Source organism: Artemia sp. Qi Xiang Cuo, chromosome 6 (genome assembly GCF_049724085.1).
Source record: "Artemia sp. Qi Xiang Cuo chromosome 6, ASM4972408v1, whole genome shotgun sequence".
Taxonomy (NCBI): domain Eukaryota; kingdom Metazoa; phylum Arthropoda; class Branchiopoda; order Anostraca; family Artemiidae; genus Artemia; species Artemia sp. Qi Xiang Cuo.
The window spans coordinates 59,593,825-59,606,891 of record NC_142799.1 but is presented as its reverse complement, the minus strand read 5'-3'; the positions used below and the strand labels follow the sequence as shown (position 1 = coordinate 59,606,891).

The following is a 13,067-nucleotide window of genomic DNA, read 5'->3' as shown; positions in this document are numbered from 1 at the left end:
TGCAAAAGTTTTGGGCAAAAACTGAAAGGAAAACAATTTTTAATTATCATCATAATTAGAATATCTTGGTTAACCTTTAATCTATTAAATACGGAGCAATTTTTCAGCTAAAATTAAGGAGAACCATTAGTAGTTCGAGATTGACTGTTAATCTAATTTCAGGGCCTTGTGTTTCAGGGGAGTCGTTCTTAATTATGTGAGGTGTCACACATGTTAAGAGTGATAACAATTTTGTGTTTTTGCTAACGAATTGTAAGTAAGGAGTGACACGACTCAATAGTTACCGAAACTCTAAAAACCAATAACCCTACTTCGGAAGTTTCAAGCTCCTATCTGCAAAAATGTGGAATTAATTTCTTGAAGTAATTGATGCTTAATGGAGAAAAAGGTGAAAATTATAGGTTTTATGAAATTGATCATAAGACTTAGATTATTCTATCAGATACGTTGGCACTTTAAGATGAAATTTGACTCGCATATGCTTGCGGGATATTAAGCGTTTGAATCTGATAATAGATATCTTAGCGTTTTAAAGATGAAATTTGGGGTGCATATGCTTTGTTTTAGATGTTAATGTATTCAGTTTCTTTAGTATATAATGTAGTTTCAATATGGATTTTTAAACAGTTTTGAATAACCATTCTAACAATATAAGTTCAAAAAGGTATTATTACTTTACTAAAATAAATTATTACTTTACTACAGAAGAAAAAAGGGATTTTGAAAACAGGGAGCCTGATTTTCGAAAAAAGGGGGAAACACCCCCCCAAAAAGTCAATAAATCTGAATGTAAATCAGACCTTCAGATTGTTTCACGATTGGTAGATTATTTGATGTTATTTTTGCTAATTTTTTTGTTTAATGGAGTTCTTTACTTTTCTTTGAAAAACTTATTTTGTGGAAAAAGTGTTTTGTTTTTTTTCTAATTAAGAACGAAAATCATTTTGTGGGAACAACTTATGTTTTTGCGAGGAACGTCACTTTTGTAATGAAACCCATAAAGCTTTTAAAAAAAAAAAAATCTTCCCTGGATTTGCCATAAATTCGCAGCTTACGTTGAATAACAAAGTAAGAAAATATATCGAATAAAAGAAGACGCCTGTAAGGGTATTTCAATCCTTTACGTACACGTAAATGACCCATAAGCTTCCCCCAAAAAGAAAATTTTCTAAAATGATGCACATTTCAACTGGACTCAGAAATACGAAGCTTTAATAGCGTGAATCGTGCTTCAAAAACTCCGGCGGTAATGGAATTGATCCTAAGCTTTAAATTACTAAAATAAATAATTAAAGTTAACAATCTTTATTAACTTAAATTTAATTTGCATTTCAGAAAATACAAAATGACAGAAAGATGTTTCATTAGCCTCGCTGAAATACCTGGGATTCGGAGACAATTGAAGACCCCTATAGTAGTGATAAACAAACTAACAGAAAGTGAGTTAAAGTCCTATGGTCTGCTGGCATCAGGGCAAAAGCTGAAAAGAAAACTTAGAAGCTCTGAGGCTATGGAAACGAAGTGGTCGGTTGAAAAAAGAAATACAGGTTGTAGTGAAGAAGAGAGAAGCCCAGTAAAGAAGCTGAGGCTAAAAATAGGGTCCACAAGCGATACATCTTCAATGGCACATTCTAAAAACTGTAGTCCAGTATCGAATAAACCTCTTGAAACAGAAATCTTGCCAGATAATTCTACTTGTATAAGTGAAGTAGATTTGTAAGTTTCTATTGGAAGATATTAAACTTTGTTAAGATTATTTGCTTATGTTTTCTTTTTTTTTCAATTTGAAGTTTTTATTTTAAAATAATCTTTTAATAGGTGACTTTTTGCATAAAAAACTCTTCTTAGTATGTTTCCCGTAGTTTTTAGACAACATTGCGCTTTTAAAAAGTTAAAATAACAATAAAAAAAAAGCTCATATCTTCAAAAATCTACAAATTTGTATTTTTTGCCAGAATAAAAATATATGAATATATAATTTAGTCAAGTAATTTTATTTTTAAAGACATACATTTATAAAAATAAAATTAAAATTTTTATTAAAATAAAAGCTGAAGTAACCAAAAAACGATCATAAATTAAATATAAAAAAAAAAACAAGTTTTTTAAACTGAAAGTATGGAGCGACATTAAAACGAACAGAAATAAAATCTGCAACTTTGTATTTTTTGCCAGAAGAAAAATAGAGGAATATAGAAGTAATGAAGAAGACAGAAGCCCAGTAAAGAAGCTGAGGCTAAAAATAAGTTCCACAAGCGATACATCTTCATTGGCACAGTCTAAAAACTGCATTCCAATATCGGATAAACCTCTTGAACCAGAACAATTTTTTCATAATTTCTTTAATGAAAATTTCTGTATTGTGTATCCCAGAGGTGACTTCAAGAAAGAATTTATTACTTACAATTTAGCAAAAAATAATATCAAATAATCTACCAATCGTGAAACTGTCACAAATCCGCATCGATAAATACATGAAACCCCCCTCCCCCACATTCTAGGTGATATGCAATTACAGATAACCAAAAGAGACATTACTTCTTTTTGCAATTGGGAAGCCTAAAATATAGTTATTAATAATTTTAAGTCAATTAGCTTCTCAGAATTTGAAGTTGATTGTAAATTCGTCCTCTTCGGGGTAAAGTCGTAGTTCGGTGCTAAAATGGTAGAAAACAAGACTCCCCCCCATGGCCCAATCTTAATGGTCACTTAAAAATTTGCACTTTACTGAAAAAATACAAATCAAAACGCTTTCTGAGTCTCATTACAAAAATGACTGGGTCTCATTAAAAAAAATTGAATGCATTTAAAAAAAATAATTTATTCAAAAAAAATGTTTTTCTTTATTATTTCGAAAAAAAACAAAAAAAACACTTTTTCCAAAAAATGATTTTTCCAAAGAAAATTAAAGAACTCCATTAAACAAAAAATTATCAAAAATAACATCAAAAAATATACCAATCGTGAAACTGTCACAAAACCGCAGCGATAAATAAATGAAACCCCCCTCCCCCACATTCTACTCGATATGCAATTACAGATAACCAAACGTGACATTACTTCTTTTTTGCAATTGGGAAGCCTAAAATATAGTTATTAATAATTTTAATTCAATTATACTCTCAGAATTTGAAGTTGATTGCAAATTCGTCCTCTTCTGGGTAAAGTCGTATTTTGGTTCTAAAATGGCAGAAAACAAGAAGTTCCCCATGGCCCAACCTTAATGGTCACTTAAAAATTTGCACTTTACTGAAAAAATACAAATCAAAACGCTTTCTGAGTCTCATTACAAAAATGATTGGGTCTCATTACAAAAAATGACCTTCCTTGCAAAAACATAAGTTATTCCCACAAAAGGATTTTCCTAGTTCGAAAAAAAAAACACTTTTTCCACAAAATAGTTTTCAAAGAAAAGTAAAGAACTTATTAAACAAAAATAGCAAAAATAACATCAAATATAGTTGTGATCACAGTAACAAACAATAAAGAGTTTTCTACTTAGAATTTGTCTATTTCTTAACGAAATGTCTTGTTTATCCAGCAGATGAATTGAAAGAATTTCTCTACTTCAATTTTCATAATTTCTTTAATGAAAATTTCTGTTTGTATCCGAGGTGACTCAGAAAGAATTTATTACTTACTCAAAATAATCAAATAATCTACCAATCATGAAACTGTCACAAATCCGCATCGATAAATAAATGAAACCCCCCCGCCCTCCCAGTCTCGTGGTGATGCAATTACAGATAACCAATCGAGACCGAAATTCTTTTTGAACTTTGGAAGACTAAAATATAGTTATTAATAATTCTAAGTAAATTATATTCTCAGAATTTGAAATTGATGGCAAATTCGTCCTCTTCGGGGTAAGGTCGTAGTTCGGTGCTAAAATGGCAGAAAACAAGACTCCCCCCATGGCCCAATCTTAATGGTCACTTAAAAATTTGCACTTTACTGAAAAAATACAAATCAAAAACGCTTTCTGAGTCTCATTACAAAAATGACTGGGTCTCATTACAAAAAATGACCTTCCTTGCAAAAACATAAGTTATTCCCACAAAAGGATTTTCGTTCTTAGTTCGAAAAACTGAAATTAAGGATCAAAATTAAAAAACTTAAAACCAAGATAATTATTACGTATACGCGATAACTTTCATGATAAAAAAAAAAAAGATAGTTTAATTTTTTTAAGTTTAATTTAGATGTGGTTATGTTCTTTTTTTTTTATTTAATCTACTTAATAAGTGACATCAAAAGTATTGTTTTAAGTGATGTTAGAATTACTCCTTATATCCGAATCCAACTACTAATCAAGTAGTTAGTGTGACCGTCGCTCTCTCTCTCTGGTTGTCCTCCAAAAATGGGTGTCATAATAGAAAACATGTCTATCAACCCATGTAGAGTTCATTGTAATAGGCAAATGACCCTGGTAACCGTCCAATGCATTGAAAGCTTACATACATATCTATGCCTTAGGCGTAAGTTTGAATGTATACTTTCAATGCATTATACGGTTACTACTTATGTATGTGCAAAATAGGTTACTACACCAACGTGGTGGTTTAGCTGTATATGTAAAAAGGGGTTTTAGTGTACAGATTAGGTCGGATTTAGCAGTTAATTATCAAATGAAATTTGAGTCTATAGCTTTTGATGTGAGTAATGCAAATAACAAGTCTATAGTTGTACTAATTTATAGACCTCATTCAGATAATGTTGAGGAGTTTATCCAACTGATTGATGAATTTTTGTGAAAGTTGCCAAGTTCAAAAATGTCATGTTTTATGTGTGGGGATTTTAATATTGCTTTGTATATGGTTGATAGAAACAGTAAGGTAAGACATTTTGTTAACACAACGTTAGGTTTTGGTTTTATTCTGCAAATAACACATTCACACGAGTGACAGAAACTTCAGAGTCTATAATTGATAATATTTTTGTAAATATCAATTATTTATGCCCTACAATGCTACAATTCCGTTGAATGCATTCAGTTACCTGAATGCATTCAACGGAGTAAGAGCTCTTCGCGCCAGGACCTATTACAAGTGAATGAATTGGTCTAGTTGAACAGTTAATATTAACCGTGATAAATTAGTCTGCTCTGAGCTGAACTTATGAACTTTGATATTTGGATAAGTTTCTAAAGGATGGGAAAGAAGAAAATGGAAGAATCTATAAACTTGTCTACGGCAACGAGTCAAGGTGATGAAGTTTCTATAAAGTCTTTAGCAGAAAGTATCAGTTTGATATTAGAAACAGTTAAAGGTAATACTGCCACCTTAGAATCATTAAAATTTAACATCAAATCAATTGAACATAATGTAAAAAAATTGGAAGAAACTGTTTCTGAATCGAGTAAAGAAGTGGCGAAGCTGATACCGCGTGTTCAGAATGTTGAATTAGAGACGGCAAGCTTTAAAAATCAAATATCTGTGTTGGCGGAGGAAAATATAGCACTTAAATCACATATCGGAAATATATCGCTTGCTATGATGAAATTGGAAAGTAATGAAAATGATAAACATTTAGTGATGTGGAATGTGAAAGTTCAAGATGAAATGAGAGCAAAGGAATTAATGTCTAAAGTTTTTATTGAAGGCCTTGATCTCCCAGCCCCAAGCCCAATTAAGCTGGTGGATTTCAAGGAAAATGCCAAATTCTTGAAATTTGAATTGCCATTGAGGTTAATCAGGAATGAGATTTTGAATAACGCCAAGCAACTGAAAAACAAAAAAATTGGAGGATTCGAGAAAATATATCTGACAGATGATGCGCCGAAATCTGTTGGTGAAGTTCGAAAGAGGTTGCTTCAGATGAAATTAGAATTGCACGATTTTGGAATTGACTCTTGGTTGTCGAAAGGTGTACCCCCCTGCCTAGTTATCAAGCGGCGAGATGGAACGAATGAACGACTAACTGTTTTTTAAGGTTTCTCTATAATTAAGGCACTTTAATTTAAAAATGGTGTTCGAATCGCAAATTTGGTTAAATTATTTTTTTTTTTTTAAGAAGGTTTGGGGTGTGATTATAATGTATTAGTTTTTTTAAATAATGTGAGTATAAGTGTTAGATATTTATTTGGGTTGTAATAAAAAATTTGGTGGGTTCTGTGCGGTTTGATGTATTTGGGTGCTATTATTATGATTAAGAATCTATTTAGTGGGAGTTTTAGCGTTTGTAATTTTTTGTGGGAGAGGCATGGGGGGTACTCTTTGGCGTGAGATCAGTACATGATAATGGCTAGTCAAGTTCACGAGATCCCTACATCTAGGCTGGAGGAATTGGAAATAAATTCAGCCCATTTTAGTAATGTATTCCAAACGCCCCTAGTCCATGATAATAATGAAATTTTAAATTCTTTTTTAGTCCCCCCAAATAAATATTTGTTTTCTCATGAAATAGTTCACAAAAACCCAAATATGAGGAGAATATCTTTTTGGAACTGTCGTGAGTATAGTCCTTCTTTTCAATTTGCGTACGCCCCCGTACCAAACAGGTTTTTCTGGTAGATATAGTATGCTACCGGTCCCAAGAGATTTACTCAATTTCAAAGTTCAATTTCTTTTTTTTTTTTTTTTTAAACTGGTATTTTTTCAATGAAGTCCATAGCACTTTGCAGAAGCCCGTGAATGTAGGACTGAAAGTCCAATTAATAATAAAGTTAGTATGACCGCCATTTTTGATCCTGTTAAGTGGGTATAATCTGGTTTGTTATTGCGAGAGGATTACTCAATTTACATCTTAGTGTTAACTGGGCAATGACTTAAGGAACATTTGAAGGTGGAGAAAAAAAAGGGGTAATTAGCGATTGGATAATTTTAACAAGAAATGACCGAAAACTGTTTTGGTTTGCTCAGTGTTGTCAATTTTAAATAGTTTAGAAATAAAAAAATTAACAAGAAATGGCTGAAAAGTGTTTTGAGGGAGTTGAGTTGCACGAGGGTTCAGTTACATGCGGATTCAGTAACACGGGGATTAGTTAAATGGGGTCGAGTAGCACGGAGGTTCAGTTGTACAGGGTTTCGGTTATACAGGGGTTCAGTTACATGGGGGAGTTCAGTTGTACGGGGTTTCGGTTATACAGGGGTTCAGTTACATGGGTGGTTCAGTTATTTTTTCTGATTTTGTGTGTTTTCGCAAGAAAATAACTGGTCTTTTAGAAAACTTAGCCATAGCTAACTGAAACTCTGCATAAATATCTTCATTTTTAATCTAATTACATTGCTATTTGCAAAACAGGGGTAATTAGTGAGTGGAAAATTTTTTAATGCATTTACAATCGGAGATGTTTGATTAACCTTTGCAATAAAAAGGGGTAATGGGATTTGTGAATTGGAGGAGGTGCCATGATTATGTACTGTATAATACACAAGTGATGTTTTGGAGCGTATTGTCAATTTAACGAGAAAATGACTGAAAAGTGTTTTGAGGGAGATGGGTTGCATGGAGGGTTGAGTTGCATGGGAGTTCAGTTAAAGGGGGTTTCGGTTATACAGGGGTTCAGTTACAAGGGGGTTCAGTTGCAGGGGGGTTGAGTTAAATGGGGATTGAGTTCCACGAGAGTACGAGAAATTGACTGAAAAGTGTTTTGAGGGATATGGGTTGCATGGAGGGTTGAGTTGCATGAGAGTTCAGTTAAAGGGGGTACAGTTACACGGGGGTTTCAGTTATACAGGGGTTCAGTTACAAGTGGGTTCAGTTTCACGGGGGTTGAGTTAAATGGGGATTGAGTTCCACGAGAGTAGTGCTTTGTATTTGTTTAGCTTGTCACAGTATTAAAATAGCTTTACGGGGATTGAGAGACTCAGTTGCCTAATTCCGTGTGCTTTTTCTTTACTTGATGGTCATTAAAAACTAAATTTTTTGTGTTAAATAAGTAGTTATTGTATCTTTTAAAAGAGCTTGACGGGGTTTGAGAGACTCAGTTGCCAGATTCCGTGTGGTTTTTCTTTACTTGGAGATCATTAAAAACGAAATTTGTGTGTTAAATCAGTAGTTTTTGTATCTTTTAAAAGAGCGTTACAGGGTTTGAGAGACTCAGTTGCCTAATTCCGTTTGGTTTTACTTTACTTGTTGGTCATTAAAAACGAAAATTTTGTGTTAAATCAGTATTTTTTGTATGATTTAAAATATATTTAAGGGGTTTGAGAGACTCAGTTGCCTGATTCTGTGTGGTTTTTCTTCACTTGTTGGTCAATAAAAACGAAATTTTTGTGCTAAATAAGCAGTTTCTGTATCTTTTAAAAGAGCTTGACCGGGTTTGAGAGACTCAGTTGCCTTATTCCGTGTGGTTTTCCTTTACGTGGTGGTCATTAAAAACGAAATTTGTGTGTTAAATCAGTAGTTTTTGTATCTTTTAAAAGAGCTTTAAGGGGTTTGAGAGACTCAGTTGCCTGTTCCGTGTGGTTTTCCTTTACTTGGTGGTCATTAAAAACGAAATTTTTGTGTTAAATAAGTAGTTTTTGTATCTTTTAAAAGAGCTTTACAGTGTTTGAGAGACTCAATTGCCTAATTCCATGTGGTTTTCCTTTACTTTGTGTTCATTAAAAAATAAATTTTTTCGTTAAATAAGTAGTTATTGTATCTTTTAAAATAGCTTTAAGGGGTTTGAGAGACTCAGTTGCATGATTCCGTGTGATTTTTATTTACTTGGTGGTCATTAAAAACGAAATTTTTGTGTTAAATAAGTATTTTTTGTATCTTTTAAAAGAGCTTTAAAGGGTTTGAGAGACTCAGTTGCCTGATTACGTGTGTTTTTACTTTACTTGGTGGTCATTAAAAACGAAATTTTTGTGTTAAATCAGTAGTTTTTGTATCTTTTAAAAGAGCTTTACGGGGTTTGAGAGACTCAGTTCCCTGATTCCGTGTGGTTTTCCTTTACGTAGTGGTCATTAAAAACGAAATTTTTGTGTTAAATAAGTAGTTTTTGTATCTTTTAAAAGAGCTTTACGGGGATTGAGAGACTCAGTTGCCTGATTCCGTGTGGTTTTTCTTCACTTTGTGGTTATTAATAATGAAATTTTTGCGTTAAATAATCAGTTTTTGTATCTTTTAAAAGAGCTTTAAGGGGTTTGAGAGACACAGTTGCCTTATTCCAGGTCGTTTTTGCTTTACTGGTTGGTGATATTTTTTATATTTTATAATAGCTTTAAAGGGTTTGAGAGACTCAGTCGCCTAATTCCGTGTGGTTTTTATTTACTTGGTGGTCATTAAAAACGAAATTTTTTTGTTAAATAAGCAGTGTTTGTATCTTTTCAAAGAGCTTTACGGGGGTTGAGAGACTCAGTTGCCGGATTCAGAGTATTTTTTCTGTTCTTTGTGTTCAATAAAAAACCAAAATTTTATTTAAATAAGTATTTTTTTTATATTTTAAAAGTGCTTTAAAAGGATTGTGAGACTCAGTTGCCTGATTCCGGGTGGTTTTTCTTTTCTTGGTGGTCATTAAAAACGAATTTTTTGTTTTAAATAAGTAGTTTTTTGTATCTTTTAAAAGAGCTTTACGGGGATTGAGAGACTCAGTTGCCGGATTCCGTGTGATTTTTCTTCTTTTCAGTAAAGACACTCGATATCCTAAAAGTGTTTAATTCAAAGTTTTTTAAAACTTCGAAATTTTTCAACTTTATATATTTTTTTCTTTTCGTACATATCTTAAAATGTCAAAATATGCTTACAGTTCTAACAATTACTCTCTGTGATTGGTCAGAGAGATGATTTAACTTTCCCACTGGTATCCTATGACCAGATATTGATACAACCTAATCTATTGCATGTATTAAATCATTTTTTTTTACACTGTGGAACGATAAACACATAAGTCATATCTTAAAAAAAAAAGTGAAGACGGAGCATTTTAATAAAGTGTGTTTACATAACAAGGTTATTGTAGCATTGAATGCCGACAAAGATAAATATTTAAACTTTGAAACAAGTACAGGTGGTAGCACTATTGGAAATGTATGCATGCCTTGTCATGACAGTAAGGAATTAAATTTCTTTGGAATACCGAAAAAATTCAACTCTTATGTTGGTGGTTATGCGAGATTGAGATCTCCAGAGATGATTGCACTCAAAGAGAATGCCAACACAAAAATAATCATTGATGATAGAGGACAACTCCTTGCTACTGTTGCAGGTAACACATTACCTACTGATACATCCAATCGTCACCTTTCGGGTATTAGCATTCAACGGAAGATCAATAAAAGAAAGGCATACTCTTCTACTAATATCGTAAACCATATCTTGTCTACGTGCCGAAACTGTTACCTGTTTAAAAATAATGTGATAATAGACAGTGAAATTCCCAGAAAAAATAAAAGGGCATTGTCAGTAAATATCACGATGGAATATAAAGATGAATCGATGAAAAACAAAGCACCAGCAAACGTTACTACCAATGGTCAAACCGTCATTGATTCAAATAATACCAAAGACGAAACGCATATTGAGCCTTTTGATGAGACACCAGTAAAAATTGTCTATGACTGAAAATGGAATAATGATTATTCTAGTGATTACGAACTAAGAGAAGACAAGATCTATAATATCAGGAGAGAACATGGTGAAGTATTTTATGGAACAGATTCAAAATTTAAAAATTTAATCATTTATATTAATAATTTATAATAATATATTTTTTGTATTAATATTCTACATAGCATTATTTCATTAAAAATATATTATGAATTAAATTGCTATGTGTTCATTATTTTTAGAGTAAGCTAGCATATCAAATGTTTAGAATGTATAATAAAACATTAGATATGTAAGAAAAGGAATTTTCATGCATCTAATGTCAGACACATGTGAACAAACTCTTTATTGAATTTGCCTATCGGATAAATAAAAAACAACATTACGGTCAACACATTATGAAGAAAGTCCAAATAAGCAACAAACTCTTTCTTGAAGTTACCTCATGGATACACTGTAAGAAATGTCCTGATTTTAGAATTAATATCAGTTGCTATTAATTCGGCTTAAGCCAATGCCCTTTTCAGGGCATTGAACCCACTAAAGTTATCTTCGTAAACTTTCCCTGTCGCAATAGGAACCCGTTCCTTAGAATTTCTTAATTTTAAAATAGTAACCCGTTCTTAGAATTTCTAGAATTAGCTACGTTGTTTGAGAACAAAGGGAAGATATCTTTTATATAGCGGGGGACTGACCATAGAAGTCAGTGGGTTTTTTTGCTTTGTTCAAGCTTGTTTATGCATGTAGAATGTAAGTCTAATATGTTCCTTGCTCTTTCTTAATTTTATTATGTTAAAATATTAGTAAATGGATATATATATATATATCCCTCTCTTTAATATTATTATTAAATTCCTTTAAGCAGGAACATATTAGTCTTAATATGCTAGTTATTATGCTTGCTTTCCTTAAATAATAATAAAAACTTTACTTCAAGCAATTATAGAACAAGAATTGATCTTCGATTATGAATAATAATTATTGAAAATTGAATTATTATGAAATAACTAATAATTAAAAAGTTCTCTTCTTCAATAATAAAATCATAGTTTTTCTTATACCTGTGTTGTCTTTTATATTTATTTTCGATGATCAGGATTTTATCAAGATATCTCTCTCACTTGGTACATTTCGTCTATTGAGGCTTAATTAGGGGTACTCGGGTCTCATGGCTGAGTTGGGCATGGAGTCATCACCATGACAAGACCCTCCCCCTTTTACAAAATGGTGGCAGCGAAAACGCGATGCGATTCTTTCGCATTAAGAGCGCCTCTCTTTTTTTTTTAACGCTACGCTTAATCTTGAGAGAGCAGAATCTTGATTATAAATCCTTTTTTCTAATATTTTTAATAATTAATTTAACATAATTAATTGAATCCCCTTAATTTTTCTTCGCCTTCACGGCTTGCCTGTACGCTTATGCTTTTTTATAGATCTATAAAAACAATACTAACAGCAATAATAAAATTGAAACAGTCAAATAATAATTGGATATTGCTCAACTTGGTACCCTCATAAAGGAATTACTGGTTGGTGAAGTTTGAGAATAGATAGTAGCCTTTCTTCGGTTCCAGTTCACTCAAACAGGATTAGTTGGTTGCTTAAGTTTGGTAAGTTATAAATTAAATTCTCCTTAAGTAATGTCCCGACCTCGGGAAAATGATAAACCGGAAGTTTCAGCCCTTGGGCAAGCTTCTAATGTTAATACGGGAGCTACCCCAGCTCCAGTATTCCAACATGTAGCTTCTAGCACAATTGACCCATTTTCGACAATAAAAAGGTTGATTAAACCACAGCAAATTTCTAGTTGGGTTAAGGACCTTCAGAGAGTTTGTAGACTAATGGGAATAGAAGAATCAGTAATGATCGAGAGGTACGCTGCTTTAATGTCTGATGAACCGTATAGCTAGTATATAGAAAAATATGTGACCGCGACAGATATTTCTGGGCTAAAAGAATCCATGTTCTCGGCTTTTAGTGATAAAATTTCACTGTCTAAACCACTTCACCATCCTATTCACTTTAGTCAAGAAAATAATGAGACATTAGTAAGATTTTTTATGCGTATTAATGCAGACTTTTAGAGCTATTCTTCTTTAGTTAAAAATGTTCCGGGAAGCGAATCCCTCCTTCCAGGTATCAATCTATTAAAACAGCAGGCCTTTGAACAAGGATTAAATGAGAATATCAGAAGATTCATTCGTGAAAAAGGGTTATGCGCCGATATTACAGAAGTATTTCAAAGGGCGAAATTATATGAAGAAATTAACGGAATTTGTTCAGGGATGGCCTACCTATCAGCGGCGGTGTCCATACCCACTCATTATTTAAGTGGCCGAGGTTCTTGTTAAGGGCCAAGAAGAGGACGGTTTTTGAATAATTGTGCCAACTTTCACAGAGGTCGTGGGGGCTCTCTTCCTCCTAATACTGGTTCATATGTCGATCCCCCCCACCGGGGTAATTTCAGAGGAATAAATTCCAGGAATTTTCGGTCTTCTTATAGTAACCGAGGTAATCGAGGTCCGAATCAATCTGGCTACTCTAGACGGGGAAATTTTTATAACTCATTTAATTCTCAAGAAAGTACTCAT

At 32.7% G+C, this 13,067-nt stretch overlaps 1 pseudogene; it reads left to right on the top strand.

The window, feature by feature from the left end:
* The first annotated feature begins 12,029 nt into the window (after window positions 1–12,029).
* On the top strand, window positions 12,030–12,827 carry LOC148951464 (uncharacterized; annotated as a pseudogene).
* The last annotated feature ends 240 nt before the right edge of the window (window positions 12,828–13,067 follow it).